Genomic DNA, 26,706 nt, shown 5'->3' on the forward strand with positions numbered 1-26,706 from the left:
TGTTGTTAGTTATGCTCTAAATCAATAAGGTCTTGCAAAATGACCAATAAGATTGCTTACACCTAATAACTGGGCTGGAGTAATAGCACAGTGGGTAGGGCGTTTGCCTTGCATGCGACCAACCCTGGTTCAGTTCCTCCGCCCCTCTTGGAGAGCCTTACAAGCTGCTGAGAGTATCTTGCATGCATGACAAAGCCTGGCACGCTCCCTGTGACTTATTTGATATGCCAAAATCAGTACCAACAAGTCTCACAATTTGTTGTGAGGTGTTACTGGTGCCCGCTCAAGCAAATCGATGAACAACAGGAGGACAGTGCTACAGTGTTACAGTGCTACACCAAACAACCAATAATGTTGCCTATATAATGGCCAATAAAATCCCATATATACATGTATCCATATACCAGTCAGACAGCATATAAACAGCCAATCACAGGTCTTGTTTTTCTGACCTTGCCTTCTTCACTACCACGGTGACAATAGCATTACTTTTATAATTAAACTTGCACAATGATTTATGCCAATTATCTTACTACCATTGCAAATTAGTGAATATCTCCTGGCTACAGGATATTAAAAAAATCTTTAAAAACCATTGGCTTAAATTAATAAACAACACCTTGATAAATAGCTAAAATGTAATTATACTGAAAATGCTGCTGCAAAGAACATGTGGGAGAAGAGCTGAAGAAATATTCTAGAAAAAATTCATTATCTTAAATATTAGAAAAATGAAGAATTAGATGGCTTCATTTTTTCGTTTGACATATATGGAAATATAAAATTATGGCTCCTTTCTTACAAATATAAAGTTGAACAAACTGAAAATCTAAAACTATCTTTAAATTCATCATAGCTATGTTGTCACTGAGCAAACCAGTGACCTAAAAGGCAGATTCTAAAAATCACAAGCTTAGCAGAGTCCCAAGCCAGTCCAGGAGTAAGGAAGCTATAATTAATAATTCATTTGGGATTTAGTGTGCAAGTCTGTGAGTAGTGCTACATTCTTTGTAGTTTACTTCCAGAAGCCCTACTAGGTTCTTCCAGGGAAGATAGAAGAAAAATCTCCTTTCACTTCAGACAAGAGAAAGATAGCTATTGTGAAGCATTGCCCAGAGCATTCAGTTCTTAACACAGTGGTCATTCAAGAAAAATTTTACCAGAGCCTAGTCAGTTATGATTTTCCTAGATCCTACAGATCTGATGGATGGGAAATACTCAACTCTTGACAGCATACTTTATATATTGTATGGGAGGGGGGCTGTACTGTGTGGGATATATATTTATTAACGTATGAAGCTGGAAATTTCTATAGTTAAATCAGTGGCAAATAAATAAAAAGTGAACTTTTTCAAACATCTTGGAAGAAACAAATCTTTGTCCCAGACCTTTTCAAAAATGAGGAAAGAATACTTCTTGACATGCAATAAGAACAAAATAACAATAAAACCCAAATCAGATAAATAAATTAGTGCAAAATAAAAATATCAATGAGTATTTTATATTTTGCTATATAATTCTTCCTTTTTAAAGAATATGTGATATTTCATAGCAATGTGTTAGGGAAAAGAATGGCATAAATCTTTTAAAAAACTCTCTTGAGAAATATAAAAACGCCTAGGTATTTCACTAAGAAATCACACTGCATAAACACATAGATTATCTTGAAGTAATAGGTATCTAGAAATTTACAGTCTAAAGTACATTTTTTAAAAGTTCAAATAAAATAAGAGAATAATGAGGAATAACCCTAACAAATATTTAATCACAGTCAAAGCCTTTAATAATTAAAAGTTTGGCCATGGCTCATGAATAGAGAGATCAATAGCCCAGAGTCTAAGATTTAGCTATATATGCAAATACCTAGTGGGAGATATTTTTTACAACATAGTGTGTTTATGGGTAAATTAGTCATTCAATAAATGGTTTTGTGCCCCCTTGGTGGGTATCTGTAAATTGTAATTTGGATAATTGCTCATACCTTAAAAAGTAAATTCCACATGGGGCTAATTCTAAAAATTAAATAACCAAATCATAAAAATTCAGAAGGAATGATCGAAAAATTTGTTCAGTATATACATTTTGAGACATAATGAATAAAAGCAACAGAGAGAGTTTGGCAAGCAAAGTCATATTTCCCATCTGTCCCATTGTAAAAGAAAGTTTACTGAACCCAATTTTAAAGGATAAAGTGTAAGCTTTGGACTGGTCTACATGAGTAGTATGTAAGGATCTCCAAAATCTAACTCTATCTATCTTACAGCATCGTTCATGTCATAACCCAGGAAAGTTAAATTTTCCTCCATAGACTTCCTCAAGCTAACACAGTATTTTCATCCCACATCCTAAATTTATTCGTATCTTCTTCTCATGGTAAATACACCATTTACCTTGGCTCTTTTTCTTCCCATTTTAACTCGTTTCATTTTTTCTGTGAAGCTTTTCTGAACTTACACTAGGTGACAAGTATGTCCTATGTACTTTCCGACATCCCAATTTTCCTTCCATCCTACACCACTACAATAATAATTCAGGAAAAGGGAAAACCACGCTCTACAATCTCATTCTCACCAGTTGGTGAGAACAAAGAAAATGGATTTCTCACCAGCACAGATTCAGAGTGATTTCCGGCATCTTGAATTTCCACATTTATGGTCAAACATAATCTCTTATCTTATGTCTTTTCTGTATATTCCCTAGTCATTTCTTTAGTATTATTTCCTGTTCACGTGTTTACCTCCATCCATAAACTTTAACTTCCTAAAGTAAGGAGACCCTCAATCATCTCTGGGATTCTCATACTATCCTTTGGAATGAGATCTTAGAGGGAAAGGCAGAGGACTAGTTGTTGATTACTTTTCCCATCTCCTGTGAAATTAAAATCCAATTTGTGGTGCCCTGCAGGCAGAGCAAAAAGTCTTTTTAAATTAGCGTATTATTGACTTTCTCTTATCACAGTTGCTTTATCTAGTCTAATATATTTTAATTATTTGTTGCTGAAATTCACATCTTAAAGTAAATGTGTTACACACAGTTCACATTTAAAAGTCTAATATATAAAGGAGAGAATGGGGATGTTCATATACCTAAAATATTACTCAAAGAATACAAATAAATAATGTGATTACAAATTATCTTTGGAACTGTGTTTGAATTAGACATAGTAAATGGTCTTTTTGTGAAGTGCATTCATTAGGTGGTGCCATATAGTATCTATCCTCATATTTTTATAGGATTATGTTAGAGTTTACATTTGTTCTCAGGACACAAAAACATAATAATCCACAATCTTATATACAAGAAGCAGCATGATGAATGGCTTTCAGTATACCAATCATGAAATACTGAAGACCTACAAAAGTACAGTTTTTACAAATGTTCTGAGTACTCTTCAAAACAAGATTTACTCATTATTTGTAAAACCATGCATTTGGCTTTGTATATATAATATTTATTCTAAATTACTAAACTACATAATCTCAGATCAAGTTTGGATTATCAATGCTGTAATAGCTACATATGATAAATCTTCCTCAAAAGAAAAAGCATTTCCTCCTCCAGGAATTTATAACTAATGAGTTCTGTGTGAAAATACCTTTGACTTGAGACTGCTTTCGCATGAAAGTGCAAAATTACTTGAGAATTTGTTTTTTAATTCTCTTGATATTTTTTCTTTCCATGATCCCTTCAATACTTCAAAATGTACTTGATTGCACATAGTTTATGGAATAATTTTGCTTTAGTATTAATATTTATGGTCTTAAACAGTTACAACCTCCCACCAATAACAAAGTACCACAGACTGTTCACCAATGTTACTTCTATTCCATCTTTTCACCACCACCACCCCACTCACACTGCTTCATAAACTCTGTTTTGGAATACAGGGCCAAGGGTATGTCATAGTTCATTACTATCTATTTTCTTATTTTGTTTCTCTATAGACGACAAGTGAGTGGTCTTTGTCCTTCTACTCTGACTTACTCAATGTAATCCACCCTATCTTCCTCCATCCAAATTGCAGTCAACTACACAATTTCATCTTTTCATACAGTTGTTTAGTGTAGAAATATACCACAGCTTCTTTAGCCATACCGTTGCAACATGAACAAAACAGAGTGAGGAAAAATAGCTGAGAACTTTGATAAATTCGCATGACAACGCAATACAAAATAAAAAAATAAATAAAAATTTCGTTGGGAGGCCACCTGTACATATTATATTCTTGTTAGATTTTGTGACTTATTAAATAGAATATAGAAAAAAGGGAATCGTCACTTGAAGTAAGAAATAGGTAAAAAGAATTAAATATCAGCAATAAAATATAGTGAGAGTTTACAAGGAAATACATAAGCACTCTGAGGAATTGAGAGCATTGTGAAGTCTTTGTTTTCCTCAAAACTAAGTATGGGAGAAGCATGCTGAAAGTAGACTATAGGCCAAACATGATTGCCACTCAATGCCTCTTTTGCAAACCACAACACCCAAAAGGAGAGAGAGAACAAAAGGGAATGCCCTGCCACAGAGGCAGGGTGGGATGGGGGGATGGGGGGTGGGAGGGATACTGGAACCCGTGGTGGTGGAAAATGTGCACTAGTGGAGGGACGGGTATTTGCTCATTGTATAATTGAAACCAAAGCACAACATTTGTAAATCTATAACTGTACCTCATGGTCTCTCACTAATAAAAATTTAAAAAAATTAAGTATGTCAACATTTAAAATTAAATATTCAAGCAAAAGCAACCTGAAGGGACTAAGATCCTTGGGAATAACTCACCGGTGGTCTGAAGCAATAGTACAGTGGGTAGAGAACTTATTTTTAAGTGGTCCATAGAGATTCAATCCCTGGCATCCTATATGGTTCTCTGAGGCACCAGACATAACTCTGAATTCAGAGGCAGGAGATCACTGATTATCACTGTGGTCTCCAAACAAAAAAAAAGTTTATAATTCATTCAATGTTGCATATATTATTACTTTACAGATTCTCCTCCCACAGGAAAAATCCTCAGGGGTTGGAGTTCTCTATCACTGTAAGGGGAATTCCACATTGTTAGTACATAACTGTAGTAATTCAGATAACCATAATTTCCCTTGCAACTCTTTTTCTTAGTTAATCAGAATTCTTCAAACAGAGTGAGAGATACATGTAGTTATGTAATGAATTTTAGCCTGTAAAAAGAGTCAATATTGTTTCTAGAGAGATATCTATTACTTGAGAGCAGTGGGATTTTTGTCAGGAGTGTACTATTCAAATTAGACCAAGAGTAACTTTATTTCTGTATTTATTTAGAAATAGATATGTTACTTGTTTGAAGTTTTCTCTGTAGATTCATTTTCCACTCCTAAGATTTCTTCACTATTTTTCTCTCCAAACTCCTGTTATTCTGTCTATTCCACTTTCCTTGTTACAAATTGGGAGACTGGTTCAATGATGTCACTCAAAAGTATATAGCTTATTGTGAGAGCACAACGGGTAGGGCATTTGCCTTGCACATGGCTGACCAGGCTGACCGGAATTTGATTCCTCCACCTTTGATTCCTCCACCCCTCTCAGAGAGCCACACAAGGTACCAAGAGTATCTCGCCCTCATGGCAGAGCCTGGCAAGCTACCCGTGACATATTCGATATGCCAAAACACAGTAACAAGTCTCACAATGTTACTGGGCTCACTTGAGCAAATCGATGAACAATGAGAGGACAGTGACAGTGACAATAAAAAATTACTTCCATCCTCCATTTTAGGCCAGAATGTGATGTAGCATGCTATAAGAATTATATATAGAGGGGTTATGGTTATGCCAGCAGGTCAACCTGTACCTGTGGAGCAAGTGCATCAGTAGCCTTCAGGTTTCCTGATACCCCAAAATTGCTGTTATGCCTTTGGCTGGGGCCAAGTTTACCAAGAAATTAAATGGCTAGGTATGTGGGAGCCATGCCCACAAACGATCTCAAGTTCAGCTATACAAACTCATTCACAGGCCTTATTTCAGAGACCCATAAATAAATCTCAAAAGAGATAAAATTCCGCTGTTAATCTTGGATCCATGCATGACTGAATAGACTGGGATAAATCAGAGAAGGGCAGGTTAGTATGCTGGCCGCCCATGGAGAGCCCCTGGCAGTCACTCACTCCCACAACCAAAAATGCCGCCATAACCTCGGCCTGATTCCCCCATCTGAGGATGGACCTCACCAAGATATAATCTGCTGAAAAGTTGGGTATGCAGGTTCTGTCACTGAAATCTCCAGGCTTTCTCGGATTCCCGATAAAAATACCAAATGTCCTGAACAAATACCATGACCTCTTAGCTTCTGTACTGTATCACTGTCACTGTCATCACTGTCATCCAGTTGTTCATAGATTTACTTCAGCAGGCACCAGTAACATCTCTATTAGTCCCTGTCACGTGCTAGTGTAGCCCAGTGGCATCTGCTCGCTCCAGGAACATGAAGAGCCTGAGATTTTAGCAGCCTCTCCTTACTCATCCTTCCCAATGCTGCAGCATTGTGAGATCTTTCATGGTCAGGGGAATGAGGCACATTATTGTTACTGTTTTTGGCATATAGAATACGTCACTGGGAGCTTACCAGGCTCTGCCGTGTTGGCGGGATAACCTTGGTAGCTTGCCAGGCCCTCCAAGAGGAAAAACACCATCAGTACTACAAAACATGTACAAAGGGAAAAGGAGAGAGAGAGAGGAAGAGAGTGTCTCCCATAGAAGAAGCATGGGGTGGGGGGAATGGTACTGGGGCACGGTGGGAGAGAAATAGGGCACTTTGGTGGTGGGAAATGTGCACTGATGGAAGGATGAGTGCTGGATCATTGTATGACTGAAACCGGATTATGAACAGCTTTGAATGGTTTATCTCACAGATATTCAATTAAAAAGATTTTTTAAAGTAATGCTGAGTTCATACCAAATTCTATCAGCTTAATCAATGGTTGAATATATAGCTGTACTCCTACATTTAAAAAAGTCGTAATCATATATAAGTGGTACTGATTTTAGAAATAAGGGATAAAAAATTGGCAAGGTAAAAAACAATATATGCACTAGGAAATCAGAGTCAAATTTTCTCATTCTGCCATTGCCCTTGCTATATCAATGAAATTACTTGGGTACCTTGAAGGTAGAAATAATGATAGCTGACATGGCTATTTCAGATGAAATGTGAGAGAAGAATGTTCACCTTTCCCTTCAGCAGTAGAATGTTTATACTTGAAATATCTGAACTTTTGTAACGGATCTTTAGTGTTCCTTGTGTTTGACTGACAGGACTACCGTTGCATTTCACACATTCAAATGAAAAATATCTAGCGTGAATGTTTAATCTTCTCTATGACAGGCCTTCAATGATCATAGATGAATAACAATGCAACGTAGACCAGTATATGAGATTATGGCACTGAGAATCCTCATCTACTGTTTCCTGTCTCTTAAACTTCCAAATTGAAATGACCCAAATTATGCCCCAGTAAATAGTATTTTAAAAATTCATCTAAATAGAACAGTGAGTAAGGTGCTGGTCTTGCAAGTGACTGACCCAGGTTTGATTACCAGTCCTCCATATGGTTCTCTGAGCCTCATCAGGAGTGACCCCTGATCACAGATCCAGGAGTAAACCATGAACACCACAGGGCATGGCCAAAAAAAAAACAAAAACACAGAAATTTCATCAGTTAATGAACGATTTTAGCAGAATGTCTCCTTTGAACTTTACATCAACTTGTGTTAATCATAAAATGCGTACTGTAAGATATATAATGCTAGTTAAGAGTATATCAACTTATAAATCTTACCATATACAAAGTTCTCCATTCCATTAAAACTTTGGAGCACAATGAGTTGTTCAAACTGACTTGTTAATTACTATCTTATTATAGCTATCTACCATTAAATATTTTTGCTTATGTAGTAATTTCTCCTATATAAACTGGTCTTTTTCTTCAAACCAGAAAGAGGAAGCATGATATTCTCAAAGTGTGGGAATTATGACCAGTTCACTGGACAAAGACTTATATGCATATTGACTTCAGTGAAGAGATTTCTGGGTGAGATACATAAATAATAATTATGAAGATTTCCAAATCAATCATTCACTAAGACTGTGATATTCAATGAATAGTGAAATGAGCCAAAAGACAACAGTAGCCAAATGATTCCTCAATAAAAGAACATGAAGATGAAAGAACTTACTGGAATTATGTTATTCCTGATTTCACATGTTGATGGACAAATATCTAAGGCAGTAATGCATGTGATTACCAAGATTTGACATGATAGTGCTCAATGTCAAAACGTCGAAATATTCAGATAGCTTTGTACTTTCCATGACATCATTATTACAGCCTCATTGTAGCCACTTCCTCTGACGTTGTTCCTTCCCTGAGGAAGAAATGAGGCATTTCTTCAAAAGCCCTACTGAAAAGGCATTTTCTCTACATAAAAAAGTCAGAATATTATCAGCATGAAAGAACATTTAGTTTGGATTATTTTTTCTTTGTTAACCTGGGCATGGGCTGGAGCGATAGCACAGCAGTAGGGCGTTTGCCTTGCACGCAGCCAACATGGCCAACCCAAGTTATATTCTCCGCCCCTCTCGGAGAGCCCGGCAAGCTACCGAGAGTATCTCCCTGCAGGGCAGAGCCTGGCAAGCTACCCGTGATGTATGCGATATGCCAAACACAGTAACAACACAGTCTCCAATGGAGACGTTACTGGGCCTGCTCGAGCAAATCGATGAACAACGGGAGGACAGTGACAGTGACAAACCTGGGCATATATTTACAGATCACAAGTTTTCCCAAGCACTTTCGTACATTTTTGTTTACATTTTTTGGTTGTTTGTTCCCATCTAGCCCACTATTGTTAATCATACTTTGAGTTGAAATTAAAAAAATAAACTTGAAACTAAAAAAATAAACTCAAAAGAAATGGCAGAAAACAAAATACTGAGTACAATATGCCATTTTCCTAGCTTCCCGTAATCGTAATAACTTTAATATAATACCAAAACAAGAAAACTAAAGCTGGTACCATGAGGCTAGCTGGATAAAAGACCATCAAGAGCATTCTAAATATAATAGAACATGTAATAATATCACTGTATCACTGTATCACTGTCATCCTGTTGTTCATCGAATTACTCAAGAGGAAGCCAGTAACGTCCCAAACCTGAGATTTTTTTGGAGGGAGGGGGTTATTCATACATTTTTTTTAAAAATTTTACTGAAACACCATGAGATAGTTACAAGCTTTCATGTTTGGGTTACAATCACACAATGATCAAACACCCATGCCTCCACCAGTGCACATTCCCCACCACAAAATCCCCAATATATATCTGTTTCCAAACCCCCCTTCCTCCATGGCAGATAATAATCCCCATTCTCTCTCTCTACTTTAGGCATTATGGTTTTCAATACAGACACTGAGAGGTTATCATGTTTGGTTCTTTATCTACTTTCAGCACACATCTCCCATCCTGAACGGTTCCTCAAGCCATCATTTTCTTAGTGATCCATTCTCTATTCCAGCTGCCTTCTCCCATTTGCTATTGAGGCAGTCTTCCAGCTATGGAGCAATCTACCTGCCCCATGTATCTACTATCCTTAGGTTTCAGCCACATGTTATGTTGTTTTATACTCCACAAATGAGTGCCCTCCTTCTATGTCTGTCCCTCTCTTTCTGGCTCATTTCACTTAGCATGATACTCTCCATGTCTATCAATTTATAAGCAAAGTTCCGGACTTTATCTCACCTGAAAGCTGCATAGTATTCCACTGTGTAGATGTGCCAAGTTTCTTCAACCAGTCTTCTGTTCTAGGGCACTTGGGTTGTTTCCAGATTTTGGCTATTGTGAACAGTGCTGCAATGAATATATAGGCACAGATGTCATTTCTACTGTGCTTTTCTGCATCCTTGGGATATATTCTCAGAAGTGGTATTGCGGGGTCATATGGAAGCTCAATTTCTAGGTTTTGAAGGACAGTCCATATTCTTTTCCAGAAAAGGTGAACTAGTGGGCATTCCCATCAACAGTGAGAGTGTTCCTTTTCCCCACGTCCACTCCAGCACTGGTTGCTTTTGTTCTTTTGAATGTGTGCCCGTCTCTGTGGTATGAGATGATATCTCATTGTTGATTTGATTTGCATGTCCCTGATGGCTAGCGATGTGGAGCATTTTTTTCATGTGCCTTTTGGCCATTTGTATTTTCTTTTTGAGGAAACTTCTGTTCATTTCTTCTCCCCATTTTTTGATGGGGTTGGAGGTTTTTTTCTTGTACAATTCTACTAGTGTCTTGCATATCCTGGATATTAATCCCTTATCAGATGGGTATTGGGTAAATATTTTTCCCATTCTGTGGGCTCTTTCTATTCTTTGGTCACTGTTTCTTTGAAGTGTAGAAGCTTCTTAGTTTGATGTAGCCCCATTTGTTTATGTTTGCTTCCACTTGCATGATCAGTGCTGTTTCATCCTTAAAGATGCTTTTAGCATCAATGTTGTGGAGAGTTCTTCCTACATTTTCCTCTATGTACCTTTGGATTCATGTCTGATATTGAGGTCTTTAATCCACTTTGATCTGACTTTTGTGTCTGGTATTAGACAGAGATCAGAGTTTATTTTTTTTGCAGATAGCTATCCAGTTTCCCTAGCACCACTTGGTGAAGAGGCTGTCCTTGTTCCACTTCACATTTCTTGCTCTTTTGTCAAAGATTAACTGGTAATATATTTGGGGGTCTGTAACAGAATACTCAACTCTGTTCCATTGGTCTGCAGGTCTGTTTCTAGCCCAGCACCATACTGTCTTAATTACTACTGCTTTGTAGTACAGTTTGAAGTTGGGGAGATTGATGCCACCCATCTTCTTTCCCCTCAAGGATCGCTTTAGCTATTCATGGGGGTTTATTGTTCCATATAAATTTCATGATTTTTTTTGTCTATTTCTTTGAAAAAATGCCATGGGTATCCTGATAGGTACTTCATTAAATCTGTATAGTGCTTTGTGCAGCATTGCCATTTTGATAGTGTTAATCCTCCTTATTCGTGATCAGGGGATGTGTCTCCATTTCCTAGTGTCCTATTTTATTTCTTGAAGTAATGTTTTGTAATTTTCTTTGTATAGGTTCTTCGCCTCTTTGGTTAAGATGATTCTGAGGTAGTTGATTTTCTGAGTTACTATTGTGAACGGGATAGTTTTTTTAATGTCTCTTTCTTCTCTTTCATTATTTGTATATAAGAAAGTTATGGAATTTGGGGTGTTGATTTTGTAGCCTGCTGCTTTAGTAAACCAACCTATTGTTTGCAAATAATGATACCTTTCCTATCTGTATTCCCTTGATACCTTTCTCTTGCCTAACTGCAATGGCCAGGACTTCCAGTACTATATTGAATCACTGTCACTGTCATTGTCTTCCCATTGTTCATCAATTTGCTCGAGTGGGCCCAGTAACGGCTCCATTTTGAGACTTGTTACTGTGTTTGGCATATCGAATACGCCACGGGTAGCTTGCCAGGCTTTGCTGTGCAAGACAGATTCTCAGTAGCTGGGCTCTCCGAAAGGGGTGGAGGAATGGAACCCGGCTTGGTCGGGCTGGCTGCATGCAAGGCAAATGCCCTACAGCTGTGCTATCGCTATATTGAATAGGAGTGGCGAAAGTGGGAAAGCTTGTCTTGTGCCTGATCTCAGAGGGAATGCTTTTAGTTTTTCCCCATTGAGAATGATACTTGCTGTGTCAGCCCTGAGATTTTAGCAGTCTCTCCTTACTTGTATTTCCCAACACTGCCGTATTGGAGACTCTTTCAGGGTCAGGAGAATGAGACATGTTATTCCTACTGTTTTTGGCACACCGAATATGACATGGGTAGTTTGCCAGGCTCTGCCATGTATGTAATAATATATTCACTGTCACTGTCACTATTCTCCCATTGTTTATAGATTTACTGGAGTGAGCCCAATGACATTGTGAGACTTATTGTTACTGTGTTTGGCATATCGAATACATCACGGGTAGCTTGCCAGGCTTTTCCTTTCGGGTGAGATACTCTAGGTAGCTTGCCAGGCTCTCTGAGAGGGGTGGAGGAATCAAAGACGGGGGAATCGAACTCGAGTCGGCCCGCTTGGCCGTGTGCAGGGCAAACACCCTACCTGCTGTGCTATCGCTACCGTCCTTAATATATTACATAATGTAATAATATATTGCTATATAAAGGTTCATATCAGTATATCCAAAGTAATTTTGCAGTTTTTTTTAATTGAATCACCATGGGATACACAATTCCAAAGTTGTTCATAATTGGGTTTCAATCACACAATGTTTCAATACCCATCCCTTTACCGGTATATATTTTGCACTATCAATGTTGCAGTTTCCCTCTTGCTGGTCTTCCGCACCCCACCAGCCAGTCTCTAGGCAAGACACATTTCTTCTCTCTCTGTGTCTCTATCTTCCTCCCTCTATTTCTCTCTTTTCCATTACTTTCAAGCATTATGGTTTAATTTTTCAATATTTTAATTAACTTGATAGTCACGATATCCCAGAAATATACATTCTTTTTGGTTGGTTACTTTAGGGGCCACTCCTGGCTCTGTGCTAAGGGATAACTCCTGGCAAATGCAGGAACACTATGGGGTGCTGGTATTGAACCCAGGTCAGCACATACAAGAAAAGTATTGTGTAATCACTCCAGTCCCAGAAATATGTACTCTCATCATCATTTTAGAAATGCCAAAACTGAAGCCCTGAGAGAAGCATGAACAGGAAAAGACATCACAAACCTGCAGAATGCATCATCTAAACCAGTAGTTTGTACCAACTATTCCATATGTTGCAAAACTATGCAAAATTGTGCCTCTGATTCTTCTCATAGTGATCTCTGTTTTTCAGACTCCATCATTTTCGCTACATTTTTTGGTGTTATTTTTGTTTGGGTACCACACCTGTCAGTGTGCCAGTCTGATTCTTAGCTTTGCACTCAAGGATCGCACCTGGCCAGGCTCAGGGGACCATCTATGGTGGTTTGGATTAAACCTGGGTCAGCCATGTGCAGTGTGAGACCCTACACTTTAGTGCTGTGGCCCATTTCGTTCCTTTTAAAGAAACAGAAGAGTGTTTCTTTAGCTTTCTTTAGCATCCCCTCCTTCATACACACACAGACAAAGACACACACGCACACACACCCCAGTTCACCAGTTCTCTTTCCATGGCTTCTTTAGCATGAAATAAACGATTGATTTGGACCTCTGAAATGTATTTGGGATTAACCCTTTATCTCCATTAGGGAGCTAGGAAACTTCCTCAGAAATCCCTTGCTCTGTGCTGTTTCTATGCAAGTTGCTTCACTTTCCAGGTTGAACATTATTCTTTTAAATCCAGGACCGCCCAAGGAGCAGAAGTTCTCTTTCCTCCCCAGATACAGATCTAGCTATAATAAAAAGGGAATCGCTCCTCTAATATTTGCATATTGTAACGTTAGACCAGAATTTTGTCATTAGGCGAGGAGGAAACATGTGTTTCTTCAAAATGTCCCCACAGCTACACTCACACATGCACAGAACGATAGTAAGTGAACAACAGCTCGCTCATCATGAGCTTCCCAAGGGCCTGGTTCTACTACATAGCTCCCCTAGTAAAGTCTTATGGTAGTAGACAGCCTTGCCAAAGTGTCCAGGGCAAACTTAATACCTAATCTTTGCTCTGACTGCTGTCTGTTTGCCACACAGCATACAGGCAGAAGTCATACTGATTTAGCATAGTTCAAACATGCTAAATCACTCTCTCAAGCAAGGAAAGAAACCAGAATGCAAGTGTGGAGTGTGGTCATTTCCTCTTTTCCTCTGGATAGAATAACAGGGAGGGATAGGGTGGTTGCCTTGGATCCGGCTGACTAGGATTCAACCCCTAGAACTCTAAAGAGTCAATTTCCTTGAGTCCCACTAGGGTTGATGCCTGAGTGCAGAACCAGGAGTAATCCCTGAGCACCACCTGGTGTGGCCCCCAAACAGAGCAAGTTTCCTTCCCCACAGGGAGATACTCTGCATGACATAGCTAAAGCATTTTCAAAGCAGTCTCTGTGATTCTTCAACACCTCTCCACGTGAGAGAAACATATGCTAGAGTTAAGAACATCCTTTATAACTACTTTTCAGCTTATACTTCAAGAGCACATTCTCTGGTTTTGTGTACGTGAGAGACGATAATTACAACACCGTTGGTAATAAGAGCAAGAGCAGCCGCTTTTGACCTCAGATTGAGGTGCTGGAGAATATAATCTTGAAGTCTATATCCTCATAAGTGCCATCCATCTTCTTCAAGTCCTTGCTATTATTCATAAATAGATATTTTCCTCTATGATCATGTGCTCCCACATAATGTTAGTACGTCTCTAGGATGCTTTCTGTTCCATGTACTTACTGACAGAGATAACAGATTAATGTAAAGCTATAGTTTTTTTTTTTTGGTTTTGGGGCCACTCTTGGTAGTTTTCAGGGCTCTGTGCTCAGGAAGCTTCCCTGATGGAACACAACAGACCATAAGAGGTGCCGGAGATCAAACCCAAGTTGCTTGCATGTAAGTCAAGCACTCTACCCACTTGGCCCCAACATCAAGCAAATTGTAATAACTTAAGGTCCCTGTTGCAAGTTCTTGTTTTTAGGTCAAGTTCCAAAGCAAAGTCTATTGGGGGGGTTTGTGTTTGGCACCTGTGCTTCCCTCTCAAGGATATCTCTATATTACTGTATCACTGTATCACTGTTATCCTGTTGGTCATCGATTGCCTCGAACAGGCTCCAGTAACATCTTCTTTGTCCTAGCCCTGAGATTTTAAAAAGTGCCACATTCAAGGCTCTTTCAGGGTCAGGAGAATGAGACCCATCATTGTTACTGGTTTTTGGCATATTGAATACACCACGGGGAGTTTGCCAGACTCTGCCGTGTGAGCAGGATACTTTTGGTAGCCTGCTAGGTTCTCCAGAGTAAGAACTAGATAAGAAGATGTCGCTTCCGGGAGCAGGGTTTTATAGTATCTGGGTCTTGGCTATTGATGGGACTACACTGCGCCTGGAGCAGTTGCTGAGTGTAACGCCTACATACTGGAAGGTGGGGGATCTGGGTGGAGGAGGCCCCAGTCTCTATCCAAGCAGGCTTGGAGATCTACGCACTGGGTCCTGCATACCTGGGTTACTCTGCTGGTCCCTTCATGCGTGAGGCTCATCCGAATGTGTGGAGAGTGGTCTTAAGCACGGCTGTGGCTAGAACTGGAAGTCTTCAGCTGCTGGGGCTCTGCTTGGGGTGGGAAGGGAAACTCAACCCACCCTCCTCCAAGGGGCCCCAGTGAGAACAGCCAGGCACGGAGGCAGGAGACTCTGCACTGTTCTCTTCCGGGAGCAGGGTTTTACAGTCTCTGGGTCTTGGCCGTTGATGGGATTACATGGGCGCCGGGGGCAGTTGATGGGTGTAACACTTGGTAGGTGGGGGATCTGGGTGGAGGAGAACCCAGTCTCAATCCTAGAGGTGCCAGTCTCTCTATATTACTAATGCTTAATTAATCAACTCGAGAAAATAAGTATATTCACTTATAGCATCAGATACCTTAAATTTCACCTTCCTCTAAAACCTAAAATGTGGTTAATTATATTGGTCACTTTTACAGACTTATATTACCTGTAAAATCCTCTACTTCTTGCTCCATCACATATGACGGTAGCTCTTGCCATGAGAGTAAGTAAGACTCTCTCTTTATTGTTATTTACTATTCTCTCTACCTTTTTCTTCTCTTCCTTAGAGCCTTATTTCTGTCAGTTAGCATCGTATCAGTTCCTGCTCTCTCTGAAGGAAAGCATTGCTTCCATTAGTTTAAAAGTACATACACAGATGCCTGATATTATTCTGTAATATCATTCTACGTGGGCAGGATGAGTTGACACTCAAGGCAATTTTCAAAGTTCTAATGTAAACAATTTCAAGCAATCCACCTGTTTTCAGTACCACTAATACACCCCGATACCAGTACCTGCCAACTGCAAGATCACACCTAGACAACTAATTGGCAGCCCATTTCGTTTCCCACACATCTACGACTGTTTCTTCCAGCTCACTCCATGTATCGCCCTTATATTTATGTTTCAGTTTTCCATAAAATTGCTGACAGAACTTAAATCATGAGTGCTCTTCTCCTTCCCTTTCTTTGCCATCTTATGTACTCCTTACCATTTTAATTATCTATCAACTTGATAATTTGCTATAATAATGAATGTCAAACCCATAGTGGCACACCGTTATGTTCATTTTTTATTGAGCTTATTTTTACTCGAATGATTCGCTGCGCTGTGTTTGGCTGAGCGAATGTAATCTGCACTAGCTCATTTGTCTACATTCAGTCCCTGGAGCACGAAGGGGTCATCCTTGCAGGGGTTTCTCACTGGTCTGAGACTGCTTAGCAACTGAGGAGATTCTGCTCTCTGTGTCTCCCATGTCTCTCCAGCTGGCCAGTTCCAAAAACATCCTCCTGACAAAGGCCAAGTTACAAGAGCAAGAAAACTCAGTTTTGTGACCACTTGCCAAGGCTCTGTTTGTGTGGTATTTGTCGCTGTACCAAATGCCAAAATAAATCACAACCAGGCTAATCTCAGGTTCTGAGCAAAATCACCAGGCAGATTTTTTTTCTGGCAAGAGATTAGAGTAATTAAAGCCATGAATTAAATTAATCAACCACATTATTTTACATTAAAATTTTCTCTTTTGTATATAGTGTAGCAGAGGGGAAAGAAATGCAGATGTGTCCGTTGCTTTCATTTGAAGTAGGAGTCTGTGCTTTTTCAGTTTATATATTTATTCAGATTTTTTATTCTTAAGGAGCCCTTATTTTGTTTCATATACTGATATCCTAGACCATCTTTAGAGACTCATAAAATACCACTACACTATAAAAACCTACAAAATAACATCGGGTTTTTTTTGCCTGATTTTCATCCATTCCTTATTGCTCTAACAATAACAACAACAACAAATATCCAGTTCTGAATAACATCACTGTTCAGAATTTTCCATGAGGAAGAGCTCAACCTCTTGAAGGGGAGGGAATATGACTGGTCAGTCGGCGTTCTAACCCCTGGTTTAGTGATTTTGATTCAAACACAGAAATTCAACTGGTCCAGGTGGAATATCATATCTTGGTTTAGACTGAAATCATAAGAAGGAGAATTATAATACATTTCAATGGAGACATCAAGCTCTTAAGATAACATAACTCAAAAACTTCTGGTGATTATCATTTTTATATGAGTAGCATGGCCAGTAAGTAATGCAATGACCAGTGAGTAAATGCAACGCTAAAGAAAATAGGAACAAAAGATTTTCTAAGCACATAGTCTTAATATAAATGTTTAGACTGAAGTGATTTTTTATCACTTATATATATAGTAATGTCCAAATGTTATAGACCCGTTAGGCACTTGAACGTTTCAACTGGGGTCTATCACATATAATCAATTTCTGACTCTGTATCCCCCAACTCAACACTAGTCTTGCTTTATAGTGACCATTAACTGCATTATTCCCTGTTCCTTATTCCTTTTACTACATTCCCTACTTTTGATGGAGTTTATGGATGAAGTCATCTAATGGGGTCATGCAAAATCACCAGAGAGGAGTGCTTTCACTAACCACATGGTTCCCCTCTAAAGATTCTGATATACCACTCAGTTGTGAACTCATTCTGTGATGAACTATTATATACTGAAGTGTATGTGTTGGACACCTCCAGAGGCATGGGATGGTGCTAGGTAGAAAATTTAAGGTCCACTTTGAAAATTAGTATTTATTTATATAGGATATATCTGTTTCTTGTGCAGTGTTGCAAACTTTAGGTTGGACTTGCCAAGGTATGTTCTGTTCCAATATTTAGTTCCAGATTGTAAGAGATGGTTATAGGTAGCTATTAGTCCCTAAGGGACTGTATTTTACAGGCAGAAATGCCGAAAACAGATTCGGTGTTCTGTTTATGTCAACGTGACCTCGAAAATTAAATGAACAAATATTTACTAAAACCAAATGAAAACAAATGACACTATCAATTCCAAGTTATGAATTCACTGAATCAAATTTTATTACCATCCCCCCATCATCCTCTTCTCCTCTTCACCCTCAATTTTTGTCCATCTTTCCATGTAATCTCAGCACCTTCATGGATTCAGAGATCCTTGCCATTAACCTTCTTAGAGGTTTTCCATGTTTGTTCATGTTGCATTCATCTCCCTATATTTTTATATGTGTTCATAAGATGGAAAGCATGCATCATAATTTATACTCTTTGGTTAGTGACTTCTCTTTTGCTTTCTCAATAGTTGTAATTTGAATAACCCAAGTTACATTTTCTAGTCCCTCTGCCTGACACACCAGTACCTACAATCTATTACTACCAATACCTATTTACTACCTTCAGCCCATTCATTCTTCACTCCCTTTCCTTCTCAACTTTAATTTCCATAGCCCGTGGGAGTAGGGTGTTTGCCTTGCACGCGGTCAAGCCGGGTTCGATTCCTCTGTCCCTCTCAGAGAGCCCGGCAACTACTGAGAGTATCCAACCAGCAGAGCAGAGCCTGGCAAGCTCCCCGTGGCATATTCGATATGCCAAAAACAGTAACAAGTCTCACAATGGAGACGTTACTGGTGCCTGCTCGAGCAAATCAATGAACAACGGGAGGAGAGTGCTACAGTGCTACAGTGCTACAGCCCATCCATATGATAATTCTCCACACAATCTTGACACTTTTCAACATCATCCATACTTCATTGCATGCTAATATTAAAATAAAAAGCTTGGAGTAAAATTCCTGGTACTAATTTTGGCCATTCTTGGGTGTTAGTCTCCTATTTTATTACTTTATGTTCCCCAGATGAATGCAATCTTTCTATGTCTATCCCTTTCTTTCTGAGTCATTTCGCTTAACATGATACTTTCCATGTAGTACCACTTGTATGTAAATTTCATGACTTCATCTTTTCTAACAGCTACATAGTACTCCATTGTGTAAATGTACCAAAGTTTCTTTAACCAGTCATCTGTTCTTGGGCACTCAGGTTTTTCCAGATTCTGGCTATTGTAAAGAGTGCTGCAATGAACAAACAATTGCAGATGTCACTTCGACTATACGTTTTTGCCTCTCTTGGATATATTCCCAGGAGTGGTATTGCTGGGTCAAATGGGAGCTCAATTTCTAATTTTTTGAGAATCGTCCATACTGTTTTCCAAAAGGTCTGAACCAGTTGGCAATTGCACCAGCAGTGAAGGAGTGCCCCTTTCTCGCCACTCCATGGTTTGGAGTCCAACCACACATGCTAGGGGAAAAGGGAGCTCAGATAGAGAAGGGAACACCAAATAAAGGGTGTTGGGAGGATCCTCCCAGGATGGGAGAAGCATGCTGAAAGTAAACTATAGACCAAACATGATTGCCACCCATTGCCTCTTTTGCAAACCACAACACCCAATAAGAGAGAGAGAGAACAAAAGGGAATGCTCTGCCACAAAGGCAGGGTGGAATGGGGGGGGGGGCTGGGGGGAGAGGGATACAGGGATCCGTGGTGGTGGGAAATGGGCACTGGTGGAGGGATGGGTACTTGATCATTGTATAATTGAAACACAAGCACAAAAATTTGTAAGTCTACAACTGTACCTCATGATGTCTCACTAATAAAATAAAAAAAAATACGAAACTTGATGACACAGATTACTTACCACTTACTCTGTTGAAACATGGTCATCAGATTATGGCAGGGGAAAACATTCAAGTATACCAACATGCTCTACTTTCAGTTTGTGAGTATTTCCCTCAAAAAAGTATGTGAAACTGATTTACCACCACATCACATTTTCAAGCCTACTCCATTTCTCCACTCCCGTAAACAATCTCTATTCACCATGTCTTTCTGTTCAGAATTCTAACACCCTTTCCTCTATTATTAGAATGAACCCATAACCTTGTTTACTTCCTTCAGGGGAAAATTTGAGTTAGTTATATGAGGAGCTACATATTCCCAAGTAATATCCAGCAACTGAGCTGCTTCAACCATATCTATTTGTTTTCTATTTAATGTACATGAATGAAATATTTGTATTTGTTTTTGAAACCAATCTTTGATTTGGACTCTAGATCAGTTTCTCAGAAACTATTAAGCCCTCTTCTTTTTTAAAAAAATTTTTATTCGTGAATCACCATGAGGTACAATTTCAGACTTACAAGCTTTGGTAATTGCATTTCAGTCATACAATGATTGAATATCTATCCCTCCACCAGTGCCCATTTTCCACCACCAATGGTCCCAGCGTCCCTCCCACCACTCTCACCCCATCCCCTCCACCCCACCCTGCCTCTATGGTTGGGCATTCCCTTTGGCTCTCTCTCCTTTTGGGTGTTGTGGTTTGCAATGGAGGTATTAAATGGCCATCATGTTCGGTCTATAGTCTACTTTCAGCCCACATCTCCCATCCCGAGCCGTCGGCCCCCTTCTAACCTTATTTCCTTACTGTGTGTCCCCCTCCCGTCCTATTTGTTGAGCCCATCATCCCATGGGATGATCCTTATTTATGGGATTTCCACCAATGACCTCTTGGAATATTCTTGGAGCCCAAAGGATACTATTGGGCCTCTGGTGAGTAAAGCTGCTCTGGTTCACGTCAATTCCCACCTAATGTTATTATTTATTAAATTTTTCTCATCAGAACACAGATGCTCTGGTAGTTTTAATAGATTAGACAAATGATTTTCTTTCTTCATGTTTTTCTGCCTCCACAAATACCTTTTTTTCCCAGGCTTCTCTGCTATTTGTAATTCCTCTTCCCTCATTCTCTTTTGTATTTATTCCAGTCAGGATTTCATCTTTACCCATTCATCTGACAAGCACTCTTGCCAAAATCACTAATGATGTTCATTCTGTTAAGTCCAGAGGTCAATTCTCATTTATCACTTACTTGACCCATCAGCAGCGTTTGTGTAGATTGATAGCTTTCTCCTCAAAACACTTGTTTTTTGCTTGTTTTTAAACCCACACACTTTTTTCCCTTTACATCCCTAAGTACTCCTTAATTTTTATGATATTTCGTCCTCATGTTCTGTTACCTTAATACTGGAATGTTCCAGGACTCAGTTTTTAAAATAATTTTATGTATTTTGACTTAGTAGATGATTTCATAAAATTTTATGACCGTGTATTTAAATTTTCTACTCTGGAAAAATCCAAATATGTACTGCCAACTCAGTCTTTCTGCATGAAAACTGGACTCCTATCTGACTACTTGCATTAATTTTATAGTCTAACGATCATCATAAATTTATTTATCCAACCTGATTCTAAATTTTCTTCCATCTCAGTTAATGGAACTTTATTTTTGCAGTTAATTAATCCAAATCCTTGGAGTAAATTTTCTCACATCCCTTCACGGAAATCATGAGTAAAAGCTGTTTGTTTCAGTTTCAAATATATATTCACCACTATTATTTTGTTGCATGGTATTCAAGTTTTCTGTAGCTCCCTTCTTTTCACTCTATCCTTGCCTCTGTGCAGCATGTTCCTAGCTCATCAGCTAGAGCAATTTTGTTAAAAATACAAATCAGATCACTGCACCCTTCCCTGGGTGCAGTTCTCCCTGGGTGCAGTTCTAAATGACTTCCCATCTCACTAGAAATTATGGTCTACTCTTTAAAACTATTCAAAACTCTCTGTAAGTTAACACACTGTTTGCTCTTGACTTCATCATCAACTTATTTTCTCCTTTTTCTTCTTGTTCATTGCTTACATGTTTCCTATTTCTCAAACATACTAGTCCTATGAACATACTTGCCTGTTTTTCAAATGCTTTCTCCCATATAGCCCATAAACTACGTTTGAACACCCTCAGTATTTTGTCCATATATCACCTTATATGTAAGGCCTTTTTAAAAAATTTTTTGAATCACAGTGATATACACAGTTACAAGTTGTTTCATGAGAGAGAGAGAGAAAGAGAGAGAGAGAGATAAAAATGTCTGTCATAGAGGCAGGCGTGGGGCAGGGGTGAAGAAACTGGGACCATTGGTAGTGAAATATGATATAAGGTCTTTAGTGAATTCTATCTTAGTAACTGATAGTATTTACATTATAATACTGCTTTGGTATTCCTTGTCCCTCTTTTAAAATATTGTTTTTCTTCATGGCACTTACCACCATTTAACAGCTAACTAATCTGCCACTTTTTATTGCCCCAAGTATAATCAAATCAATGCTAAGAGGATAAGAATTCTTTCTTTTATTCCCTAATTTGTCATAGCACTCAGAATACTGCATTTTACTTACTAATTGCTCAATAAAAATTTCTGAAATATATAATATACAGAGTTATGACCAGAATTCATTCTTGAGTTGTGGATTTCCTCATTTAATTTTCTGAAAAAGGCAAATGGATAATTATATTATCCCCTCTTACTGTTAAATGTTTCAATGGGTATCTCATATCATTAGTGTATTAGAGCCATAAAATATGTTTACATTTCTTCTAACCAATAAAGCTAAGTGTTGTCTTCTCACACACTAAAATATCTCTTTTTAAACTTGATTCTTTATATTTGACTCATATTGAAACTACATCTACTGAGTCTCCTGTTCAAATGTTTAGACTCCTTCCTTAACTTTTTTGTTTCTTTTTGTTTGGTTGCCATAACCAGCTATGCACAACGCTTACTCCTACCTCTATATTCAGGGATTACTTCCGGTAGAGCTTGGGGGACCTTATAAGGTGTGAGGGTTCAATTCCAGGACGACCATGGGCAAAGAAAGAGCCTTACCGAATATATTACCTCTGCAATTCCTTTTCTTAACATTTTTTTACCCAATAACAAATCATGTAATAGAACAGTGTATGAAACTATATATTCCTGCTTATATAAAAATATGAGTTTTACATGGCTTTTTGATATCATGTAAGTCAGTGATTTTCTTCTAAAAATCATATGTATATGTTCATATTTCCAGATTAAACACCTTTGAAGTTTTAAAAATAGAGAAAAGGCAATGGTTTCCAAAAGATACAAAAGAAGTACATGGCAGAATTTCATAACATATCAGATATTTTTCTGACTTGCTCAAAGTCGAGTTGTACTAGATTTTCTCCTCTGATCCAATTCCCATGCATCACTAAAGAGGGAAAGAGAAAAGACTTAAAATTCAAAACGGTTCGCTGAGCTCATATTTTTCCTCTCTCCTCTCAAAAATCTAACTGAAGCAATGACATTGATAAGAAACATTGATTAAAAAATCATTTTTCCTTTTGCATGTACCACTCTATGCCTAGTACCTAGAACAGAGGTTTCCATTGCTATGAATCAATAAACATTTATTGAACAAGTTAAATGTAAGAGGGAAAGATTCCACATAAATTGGAAAAGGAAGATTGTAAGCAATTCAGTTTGTCTAAACTACAAAAAAATAATTATTGCAGTATCATAACACCAAAAGTTTAGAGTAAAAAACCTAGAACAAGCATACGTGATGGGAAAATATTCTAGGGGTAGTTGGATTTTTTTTTTCAACAAAAATTCAGAAAAATACAAGGCTTAGATTTGACATAACTCCTTGAGCCAACTTTGGCACTGAGAGTTATAATTGGATATCTAATTTTTAAAAACTTGCATGTTCAATTATTCTATAGTTTAGTAGTGAGATTAGTACATGCAAGTAGTCAAAAGATTGTAAAAATTAAGAGGAAAAAAATGTACTCTTCCAATATACTATAGAACTGTAGTCTCTAAAATAATACAGAGTTCTTAAGTTGTCAAAATTTCTTAAATACTCATTTTTTCCTCCAAGCAGAATTGATCACTGGCAGAAATAAAGAGAGAAAGAATCAAGTTAGAAAATTTATGATTCCTGTTTGAAATGCATTTACTTGCATTTCTGTGTTTTGATTTTCAGATGTATGTAGAAGTCTAGTAATTATACTAAAGGATGTTGATAATTCAAATATGAAATTCAGAATAGAAATTAGACAGATATACACTTATATGAGTCCGTTGTAAACAGATAGTAACTGAGAACATGGCTACATATGAAATTACCTTGACAAAGAATTTACATAAAAGGTGAGAACCTCAGTCTAGTATCTCATGGTGTTTCACTAATAAAAAATAAGTAAGTAAATAAATAATCTCAGATTCAACAGGTAATGATTAGATAAAGACAAACCTTCAAATAAGATAATGGAATCTAAACAAGTAGAAATAAAATTAAGGATACTGACATTTAAAAAAATTCATGAAAACCCCAACAGTGGTGAAGTACATATTAAATGATTCAAGAAAAAAGTAAAAGGTAGGGAACTGGGAGTGTTTATCTTTTTTGAGATGTTTCACCATGAAGAAAGAAGAGCAGTAGTAAAAGAAGAATGTGTAGTCATTATTTTTTGTCTTTCTTTTCAAATGATGGAAACAATTACAATTTTTATATAGTATTAAAAATAACTGTGTGATTGTAATTCAAACATGAAAGCTTGTAAATATATCTCATGGTTAATCAATAAAATAAAAAATTGAAAAAGGAATGGTAAAATATAGTTATGAGATATTATGAGACACAATGTTCAAGCTAAGATTGTGGCTACAAATATGAATAGAAAATAAAATATCCCTTCTCGCACTTTATCTCTCTCTCATTCTTTCTGTTCCATATTCTATCCTGCCTTCATTTCCTCCATCTCAGTATTTTCCCATCTCTTTTCATGCTTCTTTATGAGCTAAGGGGAAGAATATGACACTTGGAGCAAGAGTAGAGACACAACAAGTATCTTGTAAAAATGATTTTTCGTTTTAGTTACATAGGTAAATATCAAGCTTCATTTTACTAAATAAAATAGGAGTTGTGCTAGTATGATAAATTCTTCCAGGATTATCACTTTTAAACTTATAGTAAAATTAATCTCTTGTGTTTTGGGACTTTATCCATTAGTATTGAGCTTTTTTGGTGATGTAACCAATGAGTGAGATAATCTAGTTTTTTCAAAACGGCAAATAATCAATTAGACTGTTAATACAAATACTAAAATAACATACACTAAAATATTTATAAAAATGGGTACTTACATCTGGACCAATGTAGAAATATGTACATACAATACTAAATATTATTTTAGCACTGGAGCACTGTCCTCCCATTGTTTTAGGACTAATGCTATATACTAATTTTAGCATTAATACTATAAAATGATGGTAATCACTCAATCACTTAACTTCCCATTAGTCGTCTATTTGTTCGAGCGGGCACCAGTAACGTCTCCATTTGTCCCTGTTGCGTGCTAGTGTAATCCAATGGCATCTGTTCACTCTAGGAACATGAAGAGCCTCAAACCAATCATTCATGATCTTGATGAAGAAGTCTGACCATCTATCTGGTAGGTGAGCGGCCACGCGGTCTTTTGACATCCCATGGAATCCAGTCAGTAACAGCTCTAGTCCAGCGGTCGTCTTTAAATCTCATTACGTGACCAGCCCATCTGATTTTTGACACCTTGGCAAACGAGACAACGTCCCTGATTCTTGATCGTTGACAGATGTCAGAACTCCAGATTCTTTCTCTCATTTGAGTGAAACGTGATATTCCAAGCATAGCTCTTTCAATAATTCTTTGGGAGACCTGAATACTGTTCTCATCTTGTTTGCGTAGGGCCCAGGTCTCTGAGGCATATGTTAATTCAGGAAAAACAGTGGAATCAAAGAGATGTGCCCAGAGCCGGAGGTTCTTCGTCCTCTTAGCTATTTCTTCTACATTCTTGAAGGCGTTCCAAGCCACTTTCTTCCTCCTGCGCACCTCGGGTGCCAGGTCATTTGTCATGTTGACTTCTCGACCTAGGTACACATAGCTGTTGCATTCAGAGATTGTCATTATGTTGAGAGTGAATGGGGCATCAGGAACGAGTCTGTTTCTCATAAACATTGTCTTTGTAAGATTCAGCTGTAGTCCTACTTTTGCACACTCACGGTCAAAGTCGGCCAGCATTTGTGCCGCTTGGCTGATGTTTGGTGTTATTAAAACAATGTCATCAGCAAAGCGGAGGTGGTGTAGTTGCCGACCATCTATCTTCACTCCCATTCCTTCCCATTCCAGTCGTCACATGATGTTCTCGAGGGTGGCACTGAAGAGTTTCGGTGAAATGGTATCACCCTGCCAAACCCCTCTCTTGACATCAATGATTACTTCTTTGTAGGATGGTGAGATCCTCGTAGTGAATCCACAATACAGCTCACGGAGGATCTTGATGTATTGGGCTTGAATGCCCTGATTGGCTAGGGCTTCAATGACCACTTCCACCTCAACAGAATCAAAGGCCTTCTTTAAATCAATGACGTTAGACAGAGCAGCATCTTGAACTCCCGAGAAACCTCAATGAGCTTGGTTATCATGTGGATATGGTCGATGGTGCTGAATCCTTTGCGGAACCCTGCTTGCTCGCATGGCTTTCCTTCATCTAGTGTTCTGCCAATCCTATTTAGGATGACCCGAGTGAACAACTTGTAGATGACAGACAATAGGCAGATCGGATGATAGTTGCCAATGTCATGGATGTCTCCCTTCTTGAACAGTTGTACGGTCCTGCTGGTTTTCCACTGGGACGGAACCTTGCATTCAGACAGGTAGAGTGTGAAGAGTCGAGCCAGTGTATTGATGAGTACTGACGGC

The sequence above is a fragment of the Sorex fumeus genome, unplaced genomic scaffold (genome assembly GCF_029834395.1).
Source record: "Sorex fumeus unplaced genomic scaffold, SorFum_2.1 ptg000075l, whole genome shotgun sequence".
NCBI lineage: Eukaryota > Metazoa > Chordata > Mammalia > Eulipotyphla > Soricidae > Sorex > Sorex fumeus.